This window comes from Ascaphus truei, chromosome 2 (genome assembly GCF_040206685.1).
Source record: "Ascaphus truei isolate aAscTru1 chromosome 2, aAscTru1.hap1, whole genome shotgun sequence".
NCBI lineage: Eukaryota > Metazoa > Chordata > Amphibia > Anura > Ascaphidae > Ascaphus > Ascaphus truei.
The window spans coordinates 217,497,890-217,524,911 of record NC_134484.1 but is presented as its reverse complement, the minus strand read 5'-3'; the positions used below and the strand labels follow the sequence as shown (position 1 = coordinate 217,524,911).

The 27,022-nt window shown below is 47.4% G+C and overlaps 1 protein-coding gene across 2 annotated transcripts in view; it reads right to left on the bottom strand.

The window, feature by feature from the left end:
• Positions 1 to 27,022, bottom strand: part of CDH12 (cadherin 12) — a 1,010,774-nt gene that overhangs the window by 70,533 nt on the left and 913,219 nt on the right. The window lies entirely within an intron of this gene.

Genomic DNA, 27,022 nt, shown 5'->3' with positions numbered 1-27,022 from the left:
ATCGTAATGCACTTATGTTTAATGCATATTTATATGGTTTAAACACAAAATGGGCGAAAGCTCTATTAGCCTTCACACTAGCAGAGGTAAGTATAACTTTTGCTTTCTAGATTTATACATATTTAAATGAGATATTTATTTGTATTTAAATTACATTATTACTTTATGTACAGTAGTACTGTAAGTGTATTTAGTTTACATGGAAATTGTAAAAGCATGAACACACCAAAAAGTATTTTTAAAGAATGAAATGTTTTATTTTCAGATGATAATCAAAAAAATAATAATAATACAAAGTCGCCTCTTCTTTCAAATTTACGGGCTTCTTTTATTTTTCTTCATTCAACTGGCTGGCTGTTCTTGGACATCTTGGTCTGTAAAGATAGAGACAATATTCAATATTAACAATTGCACCGTACTTAATGAAAACCTGATTTTTTGGGGTGTTTGGGGAGAAAAAGTATGCAAGTCATGGAATTTCTGCACAAGCGTGTCACAGGAAAGTGGTTGAAATGTGTGTCATAGCAGAAATTGAAAAACTGTACATTATGAAATCTGGATTTTTGGTGGGCTTGGGGAGAGAAAGCATGGCAGGGAGTACAGTACTTTACATTATGACTAAATTATCACTTTATATTACACTAAATACATTATGCAATTCTGAGTTTTGTTTTTTTTTGGAGGAAAACGCATGGCATGGAGTACAGTCCAGGTTGTCTCCTGATCATTGTCTTCACCAAGCTACAGGCATGCAAAACATAAAAGAAGCATTATACAATGAAAACAGTGAAAACTTTATAAAACACAACTTTTTAAATTATATTACAAGCATTTGCGACGCATATTTTTGTTTTGAAATTAATTAAAAATGTATGCCTCATCATAGCCATTGGGGTTTCAGGCAAGAACCCTTCTATTCCTCAAAAAGGGATTGATGCTGCCTTTTACGGCTTTGTAAATAATCGGGGTCATATTGAAATGACGCTGGATTTTGTCCATAAAAGTTCTCTGTAAATTCGCAGGAAGAGCATTCTTGCCTCTCTTGCCATCATAAAGAACATGTTTGTACCAGTCAACGTACAGCTCATAACTGACATAGTGTTTCAAAATTAGAATGGCTAATTTGGCCGCATGTCCTCCGCTTCTGGTGAAGAATTTCTCCTGGATGCTCTACGGGAGGTCATTTAGCGTGATGTCTGGGATCGGGTCGCATCACTGGTGGCATTTGCAGCTGTACTCTCCTGGGTGCAGTGGGTAGTGGAGTGGGTGGGCTTCTGTCAGTAGATGAGGGTAGATGGTCTGGGAGGATGAGCTCCTCCTGTAATGCCTGTGCCCTTACCGGTGTTGTCATTGGCTCGAGTGGGCTGGGGATCTCCAGTGATGTGAATTGTCTTGACGGCATGCAGGTCATTTCCGGTGCTGGAGAGGGTGCATGTGGTGTATGCGGTTCCTCCAGGGGAGGAAAAGGCTCCTCCAGGTCGCCTCACTGCTCCGGCATCAACATACAGGAGCAGGACACCAACCAAAAAATAGAGACTGCTGATGTCCCTCTCAATGTTTTGCCTTCAAACATCCATGACTCTCTCCAAAAGAAGATCCAACTTGGCCTCCATTCTTTCCCTTTAGTGCTGTTTTGTGCTGCTTGACAATTCGTAGCCACTAAAAACAATCAGCATGCGACGACTGAGCTGGATCTGGTGCAAGTTGTGAGAGTGTAATCCAGTTGAGTTTTGACATGGTTGGGTGATGGGCGAGATGAGCGGTGAACATCTGGATCGGCATCAATGGGGAAGGGGGTGCCTTGTTCAGCTTCAGCTTCGGTTGTACGAGGACTGTCTGTTTGGGCATCAATGGGGCGGGGGCATCTTCTTCAGTTTTGGCTTCGGTTGTGTGAGGGCCATCTAGTTGGGCATAAATGGGGCATGGGATGTCTTGTTTGGCTTCAGTTGTGAGAGGGCTGTCTAGTTGGGCATCTATGGAGCGGATGACGTCTCGTTCAGCTTTGTTTGTTTGAGGGCCATCTGGTTAGCCATCGATTGGGCAAGGGAGTTCCTGTTCGGCTTCTGCTTCAGTGGGGCAAGGGACATCTGGATGGGCATCAGTGGGGTCCAACCATACAATTGTCGAGTGGGTGGCTTTTCCCATTTTCTTCTGTTTATAGCCCGGTCCAGTGTTATTTGCCTTGGGAGCTTTTGGAGCATTTACTTTAGACACCATTGCGTTTTGCTGTGGGGGCTCAGAAACAGCTGCTGCCGTTCTCTTTCTTGTGGCCGGGACACCAGCAGTAAGCCATTTATTGCATCTTTTGAATTGGGGATGATCCATGGCAGAAGATGAAACACAATACAGTATCTGGACAACAGTTGGTTCAGATAGAAAAAAGCATGTGGGAGGCTATGCAATTTGTGTAACCTTTTATGCCAGTATCCCCGACGTCAATCGTTGTTACAGGTGTAAAAAGTGGGCATATATATTACCGTACAGGTACATGATAAATACACCATCACTTCTGTTGACTAAATACACATTTAATATACTGTACAGTACAATACATATAGGGCCTCAAGCAGTAAGCGCCGAAAAAGTGCTCTCGGCAAGTGTTCACTATCGGCATGATTTTGGCGATTTGCCTTCGCAGTATTCAATAAGGGCCGAATCTCTGGCGAATCACTGTGAAAGCAAACCGCAGATGAGCCGGTGGCGAAACAGAATGTCTCCCGATAACCTGCCGATAGGCCGTTTCTGCCGATATGTGTTTGCAGCAGAGAGAGGTCCGCCACTCTCTCTAAGCAAACATCGACAAAATAAAAATATTTCTAAACAACTTTTACTCATAGTGTACATGTGCAGGGGGTCTCCGGAGCTGAACCGCATTGGTTTCAGGTCCGGGGACCTCCTGCTTCCCAAGATACAGGCCCCATTATGAGGTGCCGGTATCCCTCTGCATTTAATTGTCCCGATCACGTGACCGTGGAATGTAAACAAAGCAGAGGGATACCGGCACCCCCTAAAGGGTCCTGTATCTCAGGAAGCAGGGGGTCACCATACCTAAAACCAAAGCGGTTAAGCTCCAGAGACCCTCTGCACATCTACACTATGAGTAAAACACATATATAAATAAACAATCATTCCTTACCTTAGCGGCTATCCGCTATGGTAATTAAGCAGCCTTAATGTATTTTTAATAATAGTGTGCAGGAGCAGGGGGTGAGCTGAACCGCATTGATTTGTGGCTCAGGGACACTCTGCTTCCCAAGTTACAGGCCCCGGTATGGGGCTTCGGGTGCCAGTGTCGCCGCCATCTTTATAGAGCCCACGTCGCGTCTTGGATGCTATAAAGATGGCGGCGACATTGGGCTCCGATGCCCCATACCGGGGCATGCAACTCGGGAAGCAGGGGGTCCCTGAGCCACAAATCAATGCGGATCAGCTCAGGGGACCCCCTGCTCCCGCACAATATTATTAAAATACATTAATGCTGCTTCATTACCATAGCGGCTATCTGCTAAGGCAATGAAGGGGTTAAGGCATAATAGCATGTTTATTGGGGACAATTGCCCCCAATAAACATTGCAATAAACAACATACACCCCTGTGCCCCCAACAACCCCTACACTCCCATTACATATATCACATTTTTGGGATGCACAGCAATGATACTAGAGGCCAGCGGGGGACCTCGGGAGTTCCCCGCAGGCCTGCAGTACCAATTCTGTGCCCCCCCAAAAAAATCCAACAACACAAACCTGGTGGGCCTGACGGGTGACCTCACAGACCTACAGGTTACCAGCATCATGTTTCACACAGGGTCTGGAGGCCTGTTGGTGGGTCCCGAAAGGTGCCGTGGCCCACCAGGTGGTCTCCGCGGGTCACCATGGGCCACAATGGGGTCCCCACGGATGGCCCGCAGATGTCTGTGGGCCCCGTGTCAGACCCACAGGTGTCTGAGGGGCCTCGGGTTTTTCCCACTTTACTTGGAAAAAGTCCTCCTCGAGCGACTGAGGAGTGCTGATCTCAAGCACCTTCCGGAGGAGACAAAAATAAACTGGAGAAAGGGCTCCAATCCCAGCGGGACAGAGGGTTCTCTTCCTCCGTCCACTCTCATTCAAGTCACAGAAAGATCTCGAATGAGAGTGGAAGGATGGGCTTTGGCCGTGGTCAGCCCGAGCTTCCCACAAACAGGGGAGGTATGTAACAGGGGACTTATCCCTGTTCACAAATGTGCCTCTAATCCAGCAGTGTGGTGGTTAACTGCTGGTAGGCAATTAATTAACACCACCTGCCTGATTGCTTAGAAAAGCCTATCGTTTGAGACAGGAAGTGAGACTCCTTAGCTCACACCTGAGCTGAACTGTGGAGACAGAGCAGAGATTCCTTAGTCCACAATGGGGCTGAACCAAGGAAGGGCAGATGTCTTGAGCGACAAGCTGACCACAAGAAAAATGGGACAAGATTCTAAACTTGGAGCCTGACATTTTCTGTGCACACAAGGGTGCGGTTCCAGGAGAGCAGAGAAGCTTCCCCTACAGCAGCCCAGCTAACAGATAAGACTTTTTCGTATAAGACTATTATCTATGTCTGTGTATTGATAAATGTCTCCATGATTTGGGGCTGGTAAATAGCTTAGCTAACCAACCCAGTCAGAGAGGGCTGAGCTACATGTATAGATAGTCTCCAAAGCAGAGATAGGGGTTTTTGGTTGGCTCACTATTTCGCTTATGTTGATTTTTTTTGCTGTTTAAAGTGACAGGCACAATAAAGCCTTGTTATAATTTCACCTTACAACAGTCTCCATTGTGTACCTCTGCACATGTCCTCCTACAGTCCCCCATAGGCAAAGACATTGACTTTGCTATCTGCCAGACAGGCGTTTAACTGCAAACAAACAAATTAGAATTCTGTCTAACATATACCTGTGAAAATACAGGTGTGAATAAAAACACAACAGCTTGTTGAGAGTTAAATGGAATGTATATTGATTATATTAGCCTTGAAAAATGATAGATTTTCGTCCTTTTGTTGAGTGAGTCGGGAGAGAACTGCCATCTGTAGCTGGGCCCAGCAAAAAGGAAACAGAACAAAATACTGAGACAAGTTGTGCACTGATTGCAAGAAAAAAACAGACATGTTACTTTAAACAAAAATGTACAAGCAGCCCTGTTAGATATCCCCCACTTTAAGAGGAAAACAGATGAGAAATAGGGAACCTGGTTCCATGTCCAGGCCCTGTATCAGATTAAAACACATTAGAACAATTTGAATACACTAACGTTTCTGAACATCAAACTTGCTTTTTCTCGCCACTTTCCTTCACAGTTTTTTCAGCCCCATATCTGGATAAATGATCTGCATTATGATGCTGACTTCTGGGCCGTTATGATACCGTGAATTTAAATGGTTGCAGGGCTATATACCATCGTGTAACACTGGCATACTTACATTGCATGTTATTTAGCCACGTGAGTGCATGATGATCTGTTATCAGTGAAAATTGCTGCCCCGACAGATAATACCTCAATACTTCCAATGCCCACTTAATCGCCAGACATTCCTTCTCAATCGTGGCATATCTGGTTTCTCTTGGATATATCTTCCAGCTAATATACAAAACAGGGTGCTCTATCCCTTCAACTTCCTGGCTAAGTACTGCCCGTAGCCCCTCCTCTGAAGCATCACACACACAATAAATGGTAAATTAAAGTCAGGACGTTTCAAAACTGGTTCACTGCACAAAATGTTCTTCAACTGGTTAAATGCAGCATTACACTCTGGGGACCAGGTTACCCAATGTTGTTCCTTATTCTTTGTTAAATTGGTAAGTGAGGATGCCATGGATGAAAATTTGGGAAAAAAACTTTGGTAATATCCTACAAATCCAAGGAAGAATCTTACCTCCTTCTTGGTTCTAGGTATAGCTGCTTCCTAAATGGCGTTCACTTTACTATTCTCGGGTCGCACCTCCCCATTTCCTAATATGTATACTAGGTATCTAGTTTGGGAGAAACCCAGGGCATATTTCTTTGGGTTTATGGTTGACCCAGCCTCTGAAGGAAAGGCTCCTGCTCAGCTTATATAGAATGGAATAAAATGATAATGTCACTGATGCTCACTATAAACTGGACTGGACTGACGTGGGGAACATATATCCTAAGCCACGGGGATGGGTCCGGATTGCAGGGACGTTAATGTGTAGCCGGGTAAGGGTAGGAGAGTGGAGAGGGTAGTGGGTACTTGCCTATGATCCGGGGTTGGAGAGTTTAGAATGGTCGAAATCCGTAAGCCATAGTCGTGGAGTAGAAAGCGTAGAATGGCCGAGGTCCGTAAGCCGTGGTCGTGGAGTAGAGAGTGTAGAGGTCCAAATAAACAAGCCATGGTCAAGGGGAACAAGAAGAGACAGGTCATGTACAAGTAGGGTCACAAAAGGAATATGGATACCGACAAGAACAGGTACTCCGGCTGTGTAACAACCTGGGAGTCACGCTGCCCTCGGCATGCTCCCCACTCACTCGCAGCTTCTCCGGGTCCTCCCGCGCCATGCAAGCAGCTTCCCTCCAGGACGCTGACTGCAGCCCCACTTGGGCGCGCGTGCGCACGCCGGTGTTCCTCTTCTAGTGCCAGTCCTGCGGGCATGCCAGGTCACGTGCCCGCAAGCGCAGCCACATGGAGGCGCGGCCACACGAAGGTGCACCATCCTCTTAAAGGCACAATACCCAAAACTATTGCTGCAATCAAATGCAGCCTTACTACAGGGCTCTATAGTTCCGCCCCCCAGAGCCCTTCTGGACCTATCCCTGTCGCAGCCTGGCCAATTCACACACCCCCACCTTGCTACCCTGCCATTGGACCCTCTCACCTATATATACCCTGCGGTGTCACTAACTCGTCGGCTGAGCATAGAACCAGTTGTTTTCATTACTCTCTGCCTCCCTAGTCCTGTCTTGTCTTGTCTTGCAGTCTTCCTCATGTACCGAACCGGCTTCCTCTTCGACTCTCCGCAGCTCTGGCATCCCGAACTTGGCATACGGCAATACGACTCTCCGCTCTTCTGGCATGCCGAACTTGGCATATGGCAATACGACTCTCCGCACCTCTGGCATCCCGAACTTGGCATACGGTAAAACGATTACATCTCTCTCTCTAACCCCGGACTTGGCTAACAGTACCCACTACTATCCGTACCTCTCCTGCCCCGGCCCGGACATCCAGACCATTCTACTCTCAAGACGTGCCCTCGTGGCTGTGGGTGGCGTTATATCCTTTTCCACCTCAGCACTGTGGTCCCGCCTCGTTTGTGGTGAGCACTACCTGACATTATGCTCAGCCCAACAATCATGGACCCCGCTGAGGTGGAGCGTACTTTGACTTCACACACTAATCTCTTCGCCAGGCTAGAAACATATCTGGAACAAAATGATAGGTGGATGGATTTGCTTCAGCAGAGCCTTCATTCCCTTACTGTTCAAGCCCGGGCTTCTCGTCTCGTTGGGAACTCTGCCCCTCTCCCCCATCATCAAGGATGTCCTTCCCACCAGGATCCTGCTGCCAGTGACGCTGTCTGGAGAGGGGTTCCATACTCAAGCACTGGCATTCGTGGACTCTGGCTCCGCAGGCAATTTCGTTGATCAAGCCTTTGCAGAACGGAACAAGATTCCACTTACCTGCAAGAGGATTCCAGTGGGCCTGGAGGCCATTGATGGTCAACCACTACAGCCAGCCTTCATCACGCTGCAGATGGTGCCTCTTCAACTGCAGTTCGTCGGGGTTCATACAGAGACCATTACCCTCGATGTCATTCCCACTCCTTCCGTCGAGCTGATCGTGGGTCTTCCTTGGCTCCAACTCCATAATCCTCACATCGACTGGACCAACCGGGAACCTATCCAGTGGGGTACTCAATGTGCCAAGACCTGTACCAGGCTGCCCTAGAGGGTAGGAGGTTTGTGTACCATGCCAGAAGAGGTCAACTTCTTGCCCGTAGTTTATTTGGAATTCCGCGATGTTTTTGACAAGGCACAATCCGAGGTCCTACCTCCGCACAGACCCTTTGACTGTCCTATCGACCTGCTGCCCGGTGCAGTCCTTCCCAGGGGGCAATCTTATCCACTTTCTCTTCCACAGACTAAAGCCATGAACAGTTTCATTGCGGAGAATTTGGAGAGGGGTTTCATCCAAAAATCTTCTTCCCCAATCGGAGCGGGCTTCTTTTTTGTAAAGAAGAAGGATGGGTCTCTTCGCCCATGCATCGATTACCAGGGCTTGAATAAAATCACGTGCAAAAAACGCTACCCGCTGCCTTTGATTTCTGAGCTCTTTGACCGCCTTCAAGGAGCAACCATTTTTTCTAAATTGGACTTACGGGGCGCTTACAATTTTGGTAAGGATACGCGAGGGGGATGAGTGGAAGACTGCGTTTAACACCCATGACGGCCATTACGAATACCTGGTCATGCCGTTTGGCCTGTGCAATGCGCCAGCAGTCTTTCAGGACTTCGTCAATGAGATTTTCCGGGACATTCTTAACAAATTTCTCATCATTTACTTAGACGACATCCTAATCTTTTCTAAATCCGTCCAAGAGCACATAAAACACGTTCAGCAGGTACTGTTACGCCTCCGGGAGAACCATCCCTTTGCGAAATTGGAGAATTGCCAATTCCATCTGACGTCCGTGGCGTTCCTGGGATACATTATCTCTGACTCCGGGTTCACTATGGATCCAGCGAAACTAAAGGCCATTCTGGACTGGCTCCGTCCGACCACCCTTAAAGCCATGCAATGTTTTTTAGGTTTCGCAAACTACTACCGCCGCTTCATTCACAATTTTTCCACCATGGTATCTCCCATAACTGCTCTAACAAAAAAAGGTGCAGATCCCTCATCGTGGCCCGGAACTGCCATTCAAGCATTAAATCTTCTCAAGAAGGCTTTCGTGTCCGCCCCTATCCTCACCCACCCAGTTCCTAAACTCCCGTTTACCCTGGAAGTGGATGCCTCTGACGTCAGGGCTGGCGCCATTTTGTTCCAAAGGACTTCACCCGTAGCCAGATTACACCCTTGTGCCTTCTTTTCAACTTTCATTTTTTATTTGTGGAAATCAAGTATACAGAAACTCACCTCCCATAGGCGTACTTTACAGATTTTCCACTTTTAACAGCCGTTAACAAAAACAGTATCAGACAAGTATCATAAGGGGTAACAAAACAGGACAAACAAGACATACTAGACTCACAAGACTGGGGGGAGGACACAGAGGGTGGGGAGGGGAGGAGGGGGGGGGGGGTGTTCTTGCGGTGTATTGAAGACGGGTCCGGATGGATCAAGGTGACTGCTTCTTGGCGCTGCTGATTTTGCTGCTTACTGTAGCTGCTGAATGGCTCTAGCTAGGGTTTCCCTACGTCCATGTCCTGTCTGTCCCATCCAAGGAGAACGCATTTGTTAATATTAATGCAAGATTGTATCGGTGTCCACCCCTGGGATATTGGGTTGGTTTAGCCACGGGTCCCAAACTTTTTGAAATTTAGTGCCAGAGTCATTGACCCAACTCGTCGCTCTGCGCAGTGGCGAACTCTTTAGCGGTCTGGGAGACATCTAAATTTAAAGCTAACTTAACCACCCCCCACACATTAATGACCCCCCTATGGGGCAACCCGGATTTTGCTCCAGGGCTGTTGAGCGATAAATTTGTAAAGTGGACACAGGCAGGGTACAACCGATTAAAGGACCTGGGGGGTAAGGGATCTATCAAGACGTTCGATTGGCTTAAAGAGGCATCAAATTTCCCAAATTCAGAATTATTTAGATTCCTCCAGGTCAGGGCATTTTATAACAAATTTCCTGTTCGTCCTGCACGAACTAATTTTGAACAGCTGTGTTCCAGACCAACGGACACACGGGGACTGACATCTCGGATGTACAGGGAGGTAGTCTGTCCGGCTCATATAGACCGCCCCCGACTACGATACATGCGACAATGGGAGACAGATCTAGGGGATAGCTTAGAGGACGAAGAATGGGACCACATATTGCAAGCTGCCGCAAAGAGCTCAATATGTGTCACGTTGAAGGAGAACGCATATAAGGTCCTAATGCGGTGGTACCATACCCCAGTGAAATTAGCTAAATTTGTCAGAGGTTATTCGCCGCTCTGCCCAAAGCAGTGCGGGGAATTGGCTGACCTTACACACATGCTGTGGTCTTGCCCAAGGGTGGCCCCGATTTGGGAAGCAATTCGAGATTGGTTGCAAGGGATTCTCGAATTAGAGATCCCCCTGGACCCGTGGCTGTTCCTCGTGGGCAGGCGGCCCCAGGACATGTCTAGAACGACACACAAATTGGTCATGCACTTCGCGACCGCCACCCGGTGCGAGATCGCAGCACTGTGGAAGCAGAATGAGATCCCAATTATCCCGAAAATTAGAAACCGAATTTGGCAAATTTGCCTTGTGCCTTCTTTTCAAAGAAATTTTCTTCCGCAGAACAGAATTATAATGTCGGAAACTGGGAACTCTTGGCAATCAAGTTGGCATTAGAGGAATGGAGACACCTCTTGAAGGTACGGAATCCCCCATAACCATCCTCACTGACCATAAAAATCTGCTCTACTTAGAAGGGGCACGTCGACTGAGCGCCCGACAAGCCCACTGGGTGTTATTCTTCTCCCGGTTCAATTATTTCATCTCCTTCATTCCAGGCTCCAATAACCTGAAGGCAGATGCCCTGTCCCGACAGTTCCTTGCAGCGGATAGGTCTGAAGAGCGTCTTGAGACGATAATTCCTTCCAAATTTATCGTATCCGCCAACTTCTTTAACGTCATGGACTAGATCCGATCCGAGCAATCACAGGCTCCTCTGGGTCTCAAGGCCCTGGAGGGAAGACTCTACACCGTACCGCAACATCGCAAGAGAGTCCTCGAGTGGTGCCATTCCTCTAAATCGGCAGGACACCCAGTAATGCGGAAAACTAACGACCTCATCCAACGAACCTTCTGGTGGCCAGGGATGTCTAAAGATGTGGAGGAGTTTGTGAAGGCGTGTGGCACATGTGCTTGCAACAAAGTACCCCGGTTTAAACCTGCAGGTCTTCTTCTTCCATTACCCATCCCAGATCGGCCTTGGAACCATATTTCTATGGATTTTATCGTGGATCTTCCAACTTCCAAAGGGATGAATACTATTCTTGTTGTCATTGATCGCTTTTCCAAGCAGACTCACCTTGTTCCCTTGAGGGGTCTTCCGAATTCCCCCAGGCTCGCGGATGTTTTCATCCAGGAAATCTTTTGTCTCCATGGAGTGCCGTCAACCATCGTCTCGGACAGGGGTCCCAATTCATTTCAAAATTTTGGCGAGCCTTTTCACTAAAAATGGGCATTTCATTACAATTCTCCTCAGGATACCACCCACAGACCAATGGGCAGACGGAGAGAGCCAATCAAAACCTGGAACAATACCTTCGATGTTTCGTAACCGAAACACAGGACGATTGGGTGGATCTGCTACCTTGGGCCGAGTTTGCCCTCAACTCCCTACGTAATGACTCCACTCAAGAATCACACTTTTTTGTAAAGTTCGGGTTTCACCCATCCTGCTTACCCTCCTCTCCCTTATCCTCTGCGGTACCAGCGGTTGACAAATGCATCACCTGCCTAAAAAACCTATGGAGGAAGATTCAGGAGAACCTAAAAGTGGCCACTGGAAGACAGAAATTCCAGGCAGACCGTCATCGACGCCAAATTCCGGAATTCTCCCCTGGAGACAGGGTGTGGCTTTCATCAAAGAATATATGACTAAAAGTCCCCAATATGAAGCTGGAACCCAGATTCCTTGGTCCCTTTTCTGTGCTTAGGAGGATCAATCCGGTGGCGTATCACCTGCGTCTTCCACCCTCAATGAGGATTCCCCCAGTCTTTCATGTATCCTTGCTAAAACCAACATTTCAGAGTCCTCGTTTTTCCAAGACCACTTCTCCTCCACTCCCTCTTCTGATCCAAGGTCAACAGAGGTACGAGGTCCAGTCTATCCTGGATTCTAGGATCTCCAGAGGAGGAGTACAGTACCTGGTCCATTGGAGGGGGTTTGGACCTGAGGAACGCTCATGGGTTCCCCACCAAGATCTTCACGCCCCTCGACTCGTCCAAGCATTCCATCGTAGGAATCCCTCCAAACCGTGCCATGGATGCCCGGAAGTCGTCCCTGAAGGGGGGGTACTGTAACAAAACGCAGCTCCGCCGGGTCCTCCCGCGCCACGCAAGCAGCCTCCCTCCAGGACGCCGAATGCCGCCCCATTTGGGCACGCGCGCACACGCTGATGTTCCTCTTCTAGTGCCGGTCATGTGCCCGCAAGGGCAGCCACACAGAGGCGCGGCCATACGGAGGCGCACCAGCCACTTAAAGGCACAATACAAAAAACTATTGCTGCAATCAAATGCAGCCTTACTACTGGGCTCTATAGCTCCTCCCTCCAGAGCCCTTCTGGACCTATCCCTGTTGCAGCCTGGCCAATCCACACACCCCCACCTTGCTACCCTGCCATTGGACCCTCTCACCTATATATATCCTGCAGTGTCACTAACTCGTCGGCTGAGCATAGAACCAGTTGTTCTCATCACTCTCTGCCTCCCTAGCCCTGTCTTGTCTTGTCTTGCAGTCTTCCTCGTGTACTGAACCAGCTTCCTCTTCGACTCTCCGCAGCTCTGGCATCCCGAACTTGGCATACGGCAATATGAATCTCTGCACTTCTGGCATCTCGAACTTGGCATACGGCAATACGACTCTCCGCACCTCTGGCATCCCGAACTCGGCATACGGTAAAATGATTACGTCTCTCTCTCTAACCCAGGACTTGGCTAACAGTACCCACTACTATCCGTACCTCTCCTGTCCCGGTTCGGACATTCAGACCATTCTACTCTCAAGACGTGCCCTCGTGGCTGTGGGTGGCGTTATATCCTTTCCCACCTCAGCACTGTGGTCCTGCCTCGTTTGTGGTGAGCACTACCTGACAGGCTGCAAATGAGCACAGTGCATAGGAAGGTCTATGCTCAGCAACAACCAGAGTGCAGTGTGAACCTAAATACCAGAGGGAGCCTATGAGAGGGAGGAGAGGAGTAGTTGTCAAACATATGTGGACCGGTGAAGGGCAGTGCTGGGTTTGGATGTACCAGTATAGGTGTGTAGACGAACGCTTTCTTTAGTCTCTCGAAGGCTTTGGTAGACCAGTGAGTCGGATCATCTCCCTTTTTGGTTAGTGCTTTGATGGGTGCAACTACTGCGGAGAAACCCTGGATGAACCTCCGGTAGTAATTAGAAAAACCCAGGAATCTCTGAACTGCCTTGAGAGACAGTGGTCGTGGCAATTCTATGATCGCCTTGACTTTATCCGGATCCATAGTCAGAACAGTACTGGATATGATGTACACCAGGAACATGGTAGAAGACTGATGGAAGTGGCATTTCTTCAGTTTGGCAAATAGGTGGTTAGTGCGTAATCTACGGAGGACCTGCCTCACATGTTCAGCGTGCTAAGCTGTGTTCTTTGAGAAGATCAGGATGTCGTCCAAGTATATGACTACGTACTGGTCAAGTAGATCACTGAAGATCTTGTTCACAGAATATTGGAACACTGCGGGTGCGTTACAAAGGCTGTAGGGCATAACCAAATATTCATGGTGCCCATCATGAGTGTTAAACGCTGTCCCACTCTGCTCCATGACAGATCCTCACCAGGTTGTATGCTCCTCTCAGGTCCATTTTAGTGAAGATTCTGGCTCCTTGTAGTCTGCCGAATAATTCTGAAATTAAAGGGAGAGGGTAACGTTTTTTGACCGTTATCTTGTTGAGACCACAATAGTCTATACAGGGTCTGCGAGATCCATCCTTCTACTTGACGAAAAAGAACCCCGCACCGGTGGGTGAGGAGGATTTCCAGATGAAACCCCTAAGAAGGTTTTCTTGTATATATTGCTTCATTGCTTGAGTCTCCAGTGCAGACAGAGGGTAAAAGCAACCATGTCGAATAGTGGCACCGGGCAAAAGGTCTCTGAGATAATCAAAGGGACGGTGGGGCGGTAGTTCTTCAGCTTGACCTTTGACAAAAATATCCCGGAATTCGTAGTACTGTATATCTCCGGTAGGGAGTTTCCAGGCTCCGGTGGTAGCCCAGCGAGGATTATGGAGGTGTCCAGACATTTTCTTGACACTGGGTACTCCAGTGGATAGGCAAAGTACCGGTCCAATCAACTTGTGGTTTATGTCGCTGGAGCGCGATGCCCCTGGGATATATTCAGCAGGGAGGAAACCGCCATTACCTTCCTTCCCGGTGTGTCAAAGTCCCTTCGGAATTCCACGGTGAATCGGTCAACATCGGATATGAGATCGGGTCTTTGCTCCCAAATCAGTGAGGCCCAAGTCAGCGCGTCATCCATCAGGAGGGAGATGATGTATGTCACCTTAGAATGGAGAGAAGGAAAATGTGCAGGCAGTAATTAAAAATATATGGAGCACTGGTTAAGGAAACCCCGGCATCCCAGAGGGTCACCCCTGTAGCGGTTGGGAGTCGGAAGTCATGACGCCGAACTTGGGATGGGGGGAGCAGGGGCTGCTACCTGTACAGCAGGCGTAGGAATGGCTGGTTAAAGGGCGGTAACCCGGATGTCTAGGTCCCCTAGAGAACATTGGAACCCCTTCATGCATTGATTATTCTGGTTCAGGAACCCCTCCACCTTTTTAAACATCGCTTCAATCTTTTACAATTGTTGAACCACCTCAGCGGGGTCAAGGCTGAGCATAATGTCATGGATGCTCACTACAACCTAGACTGGACCGCAGGGCTGAGGTGGGGAAGATATATATATATATATATATATATATATATATATATATATATATATATAACCACTGCCCTAAGCCACGGGGATGGGTCCAGATTGCAGGGTCATTAACCTGTAGCCGTTCCAGTCTAGGTCAGGGTAGGAGAGTAGAGAGGGTAGCGGGTACTTGCCTATGGTCCGGGGTTGGAGAGTGAAGTATGGTCGAAGTCCGTAACCCGTGGTCATGGAGTAGAGAGTGTAGAGGTCCGTTTAAACAAGCCGTGGTCCAGGGGAACAAGAAGAGTCAGGTCAGGCACAAGCTGGGTCACAACAGGAATATGGATACCGACAAGAACAGGTACTCAGGCTGCAAATGAGCACGGTGCATTGGAAGGTCTATGCTCAGCAACAACCAGAGGTCAGAGTGACCCTAAATACAAGAGGGAGCCAATGAGAGGGGGGAGAGGAGGAGTGGTCAGACATATGTGGACCGGTGATAGGCCGAGGCAGGGTGTAGCTCAGGTGTAGCCCACCTGAGATTAGTGTAGGCATTAGAGCAGGCGTTGGTCCCTGTAAATGGGAAACGTGTGTGCAGCGCGCGCGCCCGAGATTGAAGTGTGACGTGCCGAGATGAGTGTGCAGACGGGACCCACCATGTGCCCCCGGAAGGTGGGGGTGAGATGCCAACGAAACTTGAGCCGGTGGAGGAGCGGGAGACACGACCGCATGGGCCGCTATGGTGGGATGCGGACGCCGGTAAGTGGGACACACGGGGACTGGAGGTGCGGTCATGACAGATAAATCAGGGTGCATGCAGGAAGTACAATTGCAATAAAGGCACAAGAGGGCAAGCACTGCAATTGCACTTGGTTACATTGATAAAAACTTAATTTTATTCGTATCTCCTAAATTATAAGCTCTTCGGGGCAAGGATTTCCTTTCCTATTGTCTGATTTTGCTGCACTTATTGTATTATTATAATTCCCTGTACTGTATTCATTGTGAAGCACTGAGTACACTTTTGACGCTTTATAACTAAAGAGAAACAATCACAGTGAAAAAGAGTGGTGGAGCACTGCCTAGAAAAATTAAGGGCTGGAGGCTAATAACAAATAAATTAAAAATGCTTTATTCTAAGGCATAAGTAGACCGAGCTACAAAAAAACAGGTTCTCTAACGCGTTTCGCGCTGTCGTAGCACTTTATCAAAGAGTAACCAGTGTGCAGAGAAATAACCTATTTATGGATGCCTGAATGAGGAAATGAATTCGCGCCAAAAAAACACCCCTCCCGATCACGTGGTCGGGTAAAAACTACGGGTGCCTCAGGGCCCGAAACACCACTCCATTCAAGCATACATAAGGGGTAAACAACATTATTAAAACCATAATAACAACCAACTTGCTAAGTATCTGCCTTGTCAGCAGCTTCCTTGTCACCGAGTGCCTCCTCCAAAACCAAGATGGCGATCGGAACACACAGCTACGGAAGCCCAAGGAGGACAAAAGTGCTCACTGAACAAAGCAGGAACTACAAAACAAATAAAACTTTATCAACTAAAAACAAAACACAATCATAAAAAATATATTAAAGAAAAACATAAGACAATATTTAAGGATATATCAAAACATGAATGATAAATAATAAACCATGTAAATATATGAAAAAATGTGAATAAGCACACATAACCCTTTAAAAGTGCAAAAACATAATATATATATCTAATGTTATATATGTGATAGATATAATTTAAATAATAATAATAATAAGCATTATATGAATCAATACATATATATATGTTTTCTAAATGTATGAACCACATCCCATAAATTAAAAGGAATAATGAAAAATGCAAAATAATAATGTAAAAATGTAAATATTATCTTTTGTCAAATAATGACCATAAGGACTATATGTAATATATATATGTAATATATAATATGTTGTAAACCAAAGATTCATGTTATTTATATACCACTAATAACTAAACTAAATCAATGGATATGAAGTAACCAAATCACAATAAAATACAGATGAGAATTAGGAAACGTTGTGTAAGACAGTAAAGATTCCAAAAACATTAATATATTTTAAAGAAAATGAATCAATTCCTAATCTTGATTGATTCCAGATGGGTAAAGTGTGTCCATGCTGAATATCCAGAACATCTCACGTCTGTTGAGCATGTTCAACCTATCCCCACCTCGTGGTGCCATAGGAACATGCTCAACAGCTGAAAAAGAGAAGCCCTGGATACCTCCCTGTGGACAACCGGCAAAATGTCTTGCAACAGGATGAATAGTATTACTTTTCTTAATGGCCCTTACATGTTCCATAATTCTAAGTTTTAAAGACCTGATGGTTCGGCCAATGTAATGCTTGCCACAGCCACAATGGATAATATAAACCGTATAACTCGTGTTACAATTGATGAAAGACATAATCTTAATGTTCTTATTGGGTCTTGCTATACAAATATTAGTAATAGGAATCGCATACTGACAAATCACACAGTGGCCACATTTGTGAAAGCCTCTAGGACAGGGTTTCCCAAACTTTTTTTTCCGTGGCCCGGTTATTTTTATACTTCTACTTCGTGACCCACTAAAATTTTTATATCCTATACTGGCCTATAGGTAAAATAAAACAGATAAGAATGTCCATACAGAGAGACTGGAGAGGGGCAGAGAGAGACCAGGGAGAGGGCAGAGAGAGACCAGGGAGGGGGCAGAGAGAGACCAGCGAGGGGGCAGAGAGAGACCAGCGAGGGGGCAGAGAGAGACCAGGGAGGGGGCAGAGAGAGACCAGGGAGGGGGCAGAGAGAGACCAGGGAGGGGGCAGAGAGAGACCAGGGAGGGGGCAGAGAGAGACCAGGGAGGGGGCAGAGAGAGACCAGGGAGGGGGCAGAGAGAGACCAGGGAGGGGGCAGAGAGAGACCAGGGAGGGGGCAGGGAGGGACCAGGGAGGGGGCAGAGAGAGACCAGGGAGGGGGCAGAGAGAGACCAGGGAGGGGGCAGAGAGAGACCAGGGGGGGGGCAGAGAGAGACCAGGGCGGGGGCAGAGAGAGACCAGGGGAGGGGCAGAAATAGACCAGGGGGGGGGGCAGAGAGAGACATGGGGGGGGGCAGAGAGAGACCAGGGGGGGCAGAGAGAGACCAGGGGGGGCAGAGGGAGACCAGGGAGGGGGCAGAGGGAGACCAGGGGGGGGGGCAGAGAGAGACCAAGGATGGGGCAGAGAGAGACCAGGAGAGGGGGGTAGAGAGAGACCAGGGGGGGCAGAGAGAGACCAGGGGGGCAGAGATAGACCAGGGGGGCAGAGATAGACCAGGGGGGGGGCAGAGAGAGACCAGGGAGGGCAGAGAGAGATCAGGGATGGGGCAGAGAGAGACCAGGGGGGGCAGAGAGAGACCAGGGGGGGGCAGAGAGAGACCAGGGGGGGGGAAGAGAGAGACCAGGGGGGGGGCAGAGAGAGACCAGCGAGGGGGCAGAGAGAGACCAGGGAGGGAGCAGAGAGAGACCAGGGAGGGGGCAGAGAGAGACCAGGGATGGGGCAGAGAGAGACCAGGGAGGGGGACAGAGAGAGACCAGGGAGGGGGCAGAGAGAGACCAGGGAGGGGGCAGAGAGGGACCAGGGAGGGGGCAGAGAGAGACCAGGGAGGGGGCAGAGAGGGACCAGGGAGGGGGCAGAGAGAGACCAGGGAGGGGGCAGAGAGAGACCAGGGGGGGCAGAGAGAGACCAGGGCGGGGGCAGAGAGAGACCAGGGGGGGGGGCAGAGAGAGACCAGGGGGGGGGGGCAGAGAGAGACCAGGGGGGGGCAGAGAGAGACCAGGGTGGGCAGAGAGAGACCAGGGAGGGGGCAGAGGGAGACCAGGGAGGGGGCAGAGGGAGACCAGGGGGGGCAGAGAGAGACCAGGGGGGGGGGGGCAGAGAGAGACCAGGGGGGGGCAGAGAGAGACCAGGGGGGGGGCAGAGAGACATGGGGGGGCAGAGAGAGACCAGGGGGGGCAGAGAGAGACCAGGGAGGGGGCAGAGGGAGACCAGGGAGGGCAGAGGGAGACCAGGGAGGGCAGAGAGAGACCAGGGATGGGGCAGAGAGAGACCAGGGAGGGGGAAAGAGAGAGACCAGGGAGGGGGACAGAGAGAGACCAGGGAAAGGGACAGAGAGAGACAAGGGAGGGGGACAGAGAGATACCAGGGAGGGGAACAGAGAGAGACCAGGGAGGGGGACAAAGAGAGACCAGGGAGGGGGACAAAGAGAGACCATGGAGGGGGACAGAGGGAGACCAGGGGGGGGGTAGAGAGAGATCAGGTAGGGGGCAGAGAGAGACCATGGAGGGGGCAGAGAGATACCAGGGTGGGGGCAGAGAGGGACCAGGAATGGGGCAGAGACAGACCAGGGAGGGGGCAGAGAGAGACCAGGGGGGGGCAGAGAGAGACCAGGGGGTGCAGAGAGAGACCAGGGGTTGGCAGAGAGAGACCAGGGGTTGGCAGAGAGAGACCAAGGGGGGCAGAGAGAGACCAGGAGGGGGGGGGCAGAGAGAACAAGGAGGGCAAAGAGAGAGAGAGACCAGGGGCACCCAGTTCCAGTAGTCCCCGTGCAATAAAATGTCTAAAAGTGCTTGCAGTGCAATTGTTCTGAAAGTTATTTTTTTCTGCCTGCTGGGGGGGGGGGGTCTGCTGCTGCTGCACTTATCCTGTAGTTGGAAACACAATGGAGCAGGAGCAGGCAGGTTCTCTACTTCTTCAAGGCTTGCTGGAGTGAAGCTAGGGTTCCACAGCTTGTGCATGCTCTGGCCTTCCATACCCACCCACCTGACCTCCCTCCCCCCTGACCTGGTGCCGTGAAGATGCAGGAAGTGTTAAGGCAGAGCTACTGCTGATTGCTTCTCTGCATGGGGTCCTGCACAAGTGCACAGCTAAGCAGCAGCAGATTTTTAGTTTTGTTTTTTCACGGAGCCTAGCAGAAGTGCGACCGCTCTGCCCTGTGTCCTAGCCATGCCCCCCAAGAGTTTTTTTTAGGCGACCCGGCATTTTGCTTTCGTGGCCCGGTGCCGGGTCGCGACCCACAATTTGGGAAACGCTGCTCTAGGAATATTACAGATGCGTGGTTGATGGTGTGATAGAAACATGCTTGGTGATAGAAAGCCAGCTAATGACTTTGCCTTTTTAAATACAAATTTCGGTCCCTCACTCACCATAGATTTCAGATCTTTATCTAACTTGAGTGTATCCCAGTGCTTATAGACAATATGTCTAATGGAATCTGCCTGCTTTGATTGCTGGGTGATAAAAATGGTCCTAATTGACCCTTGTTATGAAGAGAATCCACATTATAACCTTTTTTGTTGTGTATTTTAATTTTGGCCTCACTCGAGAGAAGATCTGTCCTATCCATGATTTTAACTGTATCCAAAGCTTCCTGACTATGTGAATGTTGATAACCCTTCTCTTGAAATCTGCTAAACAGATTTTTGGACTGAGTCTCAAAAGATTCTTCCATAGAGCATAATCTTTTTAATCTCAAAAATTGACCTTTCAATATGCCCTTCTTCAATGGCCTAGAGTGATCACTGTTGGCCATGAGAAACGCATTACGAGAGTTGGGTTTCCTGTACATGTCAGTTTGAATCATCTTATTGGTGTCGACATACAACATTAAGTCCAAATAACAAATACGTTGAATATTAAAATCATAAGTGAAAGTCAAATTGTAATCATTAATATTTAAAGTGTTGAAAAAAGATTCAAAAGAAAAGAAATCCCCATCCCAAATAAAAAGTAAGTCATCGATGTATCTCTTATAATATTTAATGTGATGTCTAAAACTATTAGAATCACCATAAATAAAAGTGGACTCCCAAAATCCCATAAACAAATTGGCATATGAGGGTGCAAAATAAGTCCCCATAGCCGTGCCCTTAAGTTGAAGATAAAACTGTGAATCAAAACAAAAATAATTATGTGTTAACAGAAAAGTGATGGCATCAATCAAAAAGGTGAAAAGTGTAGTGGGTAAATTAGATAAGTGGAGAAAATGTTGTATTGCCGACAGTCCTTGTTCATGTACATTAATGCTGTACAGGGACATAACGTCCATGGTTACCCAACAAAAGGAGGTTTCCCATTTAACATGCTGTAAATCTGTTAACAAGTGATTAGAATCTTTCAAAAAGGAGGGTAATAGTTGAACTAAAGGTTGAAGGAACCCATCCACATAACGTGAGACAACATCTCCAAAGATCCAATGCTAGCCACTATAGGCCTGCCAGGCGGGCAGGTAAGTGACTTGTGGATCTTTGGGAGATGGTGAAAGATGGGAACTATTGGATGTTGACAAAACAGGAAACCCAACTCTTTATCATTCAAGACACACAACATCTTGCCTGTGTCTAAAAGTGATTGTTTACCCCTTATGTATGCTTGAATGGAGTGGTGTTTTGGGCCCTGAGGCACCCATAGTTTTTACCCGACCACGTGATCGGGAGGGGTGTTTTTTTGGCGTGAAATCACTTCCTCATTCAGGCATCCATAAATAGGTTATTTCTCTGCACACTGGTTACTCTTTGATAAAGCGCTACGACAGCGCGAAACGCATTAGAGAACCTGTTTTTTTGTAGCTCGGTCTACTTATGCCTTAGAATAAAGCATTTTTTATTTATTTGTTATTAGCCTCCAGCCCTTCATTTTTCTAGGCAGTGCTCCACCACTCTTTTTCACTGTGATTTACCATTACCGGAAGGAGGCACGCTGTACTTTCCAGGACATTTACAAACTGTGAGTGAACTATTTTCTTCAATGCTATGCAGTTTGTTTAAGCAATCAGGCGATTCATTTGCTCAAGCCTTGGGATTTAGGTGTCCTGCTCCCATTAGTGGGTGTGTGGTGGGCTCTCTTTGTTGAGTGTTCACTTCACACATTCACTGTGGGGCTCTTCACCCCTTATTTGATATCCCATATTATGGCTACAATGTGAGCATCTATGCCTATACACTGCACGCCAATTTCTTAGAAGATATATTACTTCCTGGACATTTTGCTATATTGCAATCATTATCCTGATATTGGAAGCACCTATTGGGGATTTACTTCCCATCCTTACTACTACTAAAGACAAACAATACAATGTCATATTAACCTATCTTGAGTGCAATTGCAGTGCTTGTCCTCTTGTGCCTTTATTGCTAACCCATTCTCTGCAATCATGGCAATCTCCTCCTCTAGATGTTTTAAGTGACTCTCCCGGTCTTGACTATAGACCACTATGTCATCTACATAAGCTACTACAAACTGTTTCCTCCCCACTAAAAACCTATTCATCATCCTCTGAAAGGTCACCGGGCCCCATGTAAACCAAAGGGCATGGTTACAAATTGATAGAGCCCTTGGTTGGTGGCAAATGGTGTATTGCGCCTAGCTGACTCTTCCACTGGAATCTGCCAATAGCCTTCTGTAACGTCCAAGGTGCTGATGTAACGTGCCTTACCCACTAGATCCAAAAGCTCATCAATGTGGGGCATAATGTAGGCATCGAAACAGGCCACCTCATTTAACTTTAAAAAAATCTACACAAAACTGTACTGTGACGGTAGGGCGTAGCAGGCCTTCATTAATAAAGGGGGAGCCCGGCTGGCTATCACTGAAACTGTATTTAAGGGCTGAGAGTGTCAGCTCTTGGGTCAAATATCATACCTTCCTGTGTTGTCGTGTGATACTGTCCCCCTAGGGTTAAAGGCTAGGAACAGTATGTGTGTGGGATTAACTATGTAAAGGCCAGTGGGCTAGATAATACATGCTGGAAAATAAATGACCCTGTTTTTTCCTATTTCATGTTCTCTTAGCCCTAGAACTGTGAAATTTCTTGTGTGTCAGTTTTAGAGGGGATATTTGGGTGGAAATACAATTATTTTGTTTGCAGGAGTTTGGGGGCCAAAGTTGCCGGTAGTCGTTTAATTCTCCCCAGCAAACAGGCATGATTTGCCGGTACGAAGGGTGAATTACACCGGGGCTTCCCTGTGTCCACCAGACTCCTGGATTTCGAGCCCAAATATCCCCAAGTTATTTACCTTATAAGTATGAGGTGCCCCAAAGTATATTCTGTAATACAGTGTACTTTATATTGTGTTTTGTGATTAATATAAGGCTCTATGCAGACAGCCTGGGCATGTGTTTAAGATGCCAGCTCGTCTGTATAGCGTCAATAGCCCACAGAGGTAATTAGCATTTCAAAGCAAAAGGCTCAAGTAATTGGATTCCCTGTATGCACATGGCCAAGGGGAGGGGATTACAGGATATCTGCCTTTGTTTCCTCTAGACGTATAGGAGCCTTAACAGCAGGGGTTCTGGGACTAGCTAAAAACAGCCCTGTATGTCAAAACTCATAAGCACGTTTCCCATTGGCAAGTTTTGAATTTGTCCCACCTATCAGTGAATGAGTAATCTCAATCCCTGCTGTAATTGGCTATCAGACCCCTCAATGATTTAGATATTAATCAAGCCTATATAAGTGTAAGGACGCCGCGCTTTCTACCTCCCGCGGCATCCCACTCCTCGGCTCCGGCGGTCATCCCCCTGCCGCTGGAGCACGTGGCATCTGGCCCCGCATCGCCTTCTCCCTTCCTCCATCTGCTGCCAAACGTGCGTGCCGCTGGGGCAGAGCCCCACACGCGTCGACGTCTTCCGGCTGTCTTCGCGGCGTGCTTCTGCTACCCCTTCCTCCGCACGCGCTCGCAAGTATGTCCACCTCCACTGCCGCCTAGGATCTTGTTTCTTACACACCTGCCCTGCATCCAGCCTCAGCCTATCAGCGCTCTACCTACGTCTGACCTCACTGCTGGTAGTTCCCATTGGCTCCTCTCAGTATATAGTGCTACCAGCCCAGAGCTGATTGCTGAGCATAGTCTGTCTCTCGTTGTGCTTGCTACAAGCTACCTCGCAGTCTGCTCTTGTCCTTCTGTTACAGACCCTCGCTTGTTTCTGGACCCCCGACTTCTGGCACCCTTGACCCCGGCTCGCTCATCAGACTTCTACCTTGTCCTCTCCTCGACCCTGGCATTGGACTTCGACTACTCTTGACCTCTCCGACCCTGATTCCGGCAAGTACCTCTACGATTCTATACTCTCCAGCCCTGACCCAGGCTATCTACTACTACTCTGCTCACCGGACCCGCCCACACAGCTGTTGGGCGGTGATTTACCCATATCCCCACCTCTGTCTCACGGTCCAGTCCGGTTTGTGGTGAGCATCCGAGACATTCCCGTGACAATAAGAGCATGCAGTAAAGCAGCTCTCTCTCTTTTTCGCCTGCCTGTTTCCCTGATGTGAAGACACACTGCTGCTGGGCCTCTCACCTGTGCTTCTGAGTGAAAGAGCTATTCACACAGAGAAGCATGGGGGAGGAAAGGCCTACCAAGCAGTTTGGCGGGGGGAGGATTAATCAGGCCTAAAATAAAGGTTATACCCGTCTAATTAATCCTAACCCGCAGAGGGAAGGAAGGGGTTAAACTGGTTTTCTATGCATCTCTGTGTTTCCCCTGTCTCAGACGTTTTTATTCCCTATTTGCAAGCCATTCCCTGGCTGCTATGTTAAAAGACAAAATGCATTGCTTGTTATACCCTCTCACAGACACATGATGGCGTAGGAGCGCCCAACGCTAGCGCTGATTGAGAAAGCGTGGCAAAAGTTTAAAGGGCTTCTATGAGATGGGTATCCATTACTTGCGGTTAGAATCTCAAGTACTTTACCGAGACAATGTATCCGTCTCTCGTTAATTCCGTAACTTGAAAGGCGGAAAGGCAATTGACGTGGGAACTGTGTCAATTGTCATGAGAACCAGGTGAACTTGCGGTCTCGAAGCAAGCATTTCAAATAGAAATGCTAACTCGAGAACATAGACACCAGAAACCTGATTTTTGGGATGCAAGCACAGTAAAATACCACATGCACATTCATATAAAAATTACAGTTGTAACACGAACAGAAAATGGTGTTTTAATAAAGCGTGTAAAAACTGCAGATTAAAAATTTAAGGCATGATGTATTCTGTAAGTCCGGGAAGGAATTCCTCGGACATACAGTACAGATGTGAGATGGGTGATTGAGCTGGGGGTATTTTCATGCCTGCACTTCAAAGGGTCACGCTGATTTAGTGCCCCTCAGTCTAAAGAAGTGTCAGGGATGAAAAGACCCAGAGGCCCATAATGTATACAGGTCCGACATTCTGATGTATAACAGATTCTGGCACATTGACACCTCTGGTTCAGAAATCAGGCTCATCGGTACCAAGGTATGGGTGTATCCCAGATATGCTAAGAGGCAAAGGTGTCAACCTGACCCATGCGCTCTGCAAACCGGAAAGTCTTTTTGCCCGGTCTTATGAACTGTGGGCAACATGGCTATTGGTGGGTTAAATTATTCCCACGAGGGGATTGGGTCCACATGTTAAAGATAGCGTTGGCCAGTCTATAACTGCGGCTCCCGAGGTATCCCCAGTGTGATTCGTGATTTTCTGATCCATGATGTAAAGACGCAAGACTTTGTTCCAGCACAGCGGCAACCGGTCCCGGAGAGAAGGGGTTAATAACAATGTAACCAAGGATTTGTCCCAAACTTCGGAATTCGTTAGCCCTGGTGACTCTGGAACAAATTCTAACGAAGTTCCACGAAATACTTTGAGATGGCTAAGATATTAGATCGGCAACTTGCGATCTGGCCACAGGACCTTAAAAGCAAGACTGCATTTCTTGTTCTTGCAGGCAAATCAGATGGCTGTTGAACCACTTCCCTCCCAAATGTGACATCAGAGGCCCTATTTAAGGCCATGACGCCTCATTTGATCCTAAGAAGACGAAGAGACAACATTGGTTGGGATCTACCATGTGTTTTTTTGGATTGACAGATGAAGACAGAAGATAAAGAAGATACAGAAATAATTACAGAAGAAGATAGAAGAAGGTGATTAAAGATATATAGCACGGGTCCCCAGGTTTCCTCCTCGGCCACAGCCCTGCTCCCACAACTCTGTGCCTCACCTAGAAAATCTTGTACCTCCTGGCTAACACAGTGGCCATATGAAAAAGGTGGGGGTACAGCATATGTTTGTGTATCCTCAGGAAAAAAGCAGTGAATAATAGAATACTCATAGGGTGAAAGTTGACAGTTAAACCATCCCCCACCCTCTCCACATACCAAATATTCAATGTGTGTCCACTTCCCACTGAGTCTGCCTGAACTAAAGAAAAGATGAGGATAAAAATGAGGAAACCTAACCCATTCTCTACATATTTCTGGCTACAAATGTGCAAATGACTTCAAATGAGCTTTATATTTTTTTGAACATTTTGTATTTTCATAATATATTCACAAACAGACAGATTGCTAAACATTTCACCAATTTTTCCGAATTGTTGCGACTTTTCCCCAATATTTTGGAAAAATGTCTTTATGTAGAAGGTAATGTTACCATAATTCCCAGTTATGTGAAGTACACATTGAATTTTAATAATATAACAGACGTTACTGCTCCCATTAACAGATGTGTTCTTTTACAGTGGTGCTATTAAAGACAATGGTTTGAAATATATGCAAGTGTTATTTAATGTTGTATTTTGTGCACTATTTTGTATTAACGGGAGAGTTATTTTCAGGGGGCAGGGGGTGGGTATACATTGGAATATACCAGAAATCAAAATATTTTTATAAATCAGAGCTCAGTGATGGTTATCTTTTAAAAAAACTTTTTTTAAAGTGCATTTTGATAAATCATCTTTCAATGATTCGAAAATGAATCTATCATAATATTAATTATTTTCATTTTTATCCGTTCAATATATATATATTTGTAAATATAACCAGTTCAGGTTACTGGCAATTCCTGACAACATATTCCAATATTAAAAGTGACATGATTTTGTAACAAAATAATATACTCATGGATTTCCCCAGCAGCATAAAAAAAAGTGTGTGTGCCGAGCACACACATTTTAAGTGAAACGTCTTTGGGGCCTATGCAGAGAGCAGCGCTATTTCGAAATTCGCCATTTTTTGGAGAAAATTGCGCAGAAAGCAGCAGAAAATGGCGAGTTCCGAAAAACGCGCCAATTTTTCTTTTCTAGTTATAAAACTCGCCTCGCGGCTGGCGAGAACCTCAATCTCGCCAGTTTTAAAAATATCCGTATGCAGAGAGGCGCGAACGGCATCTAGCGGCTGTTCGCGCCAATA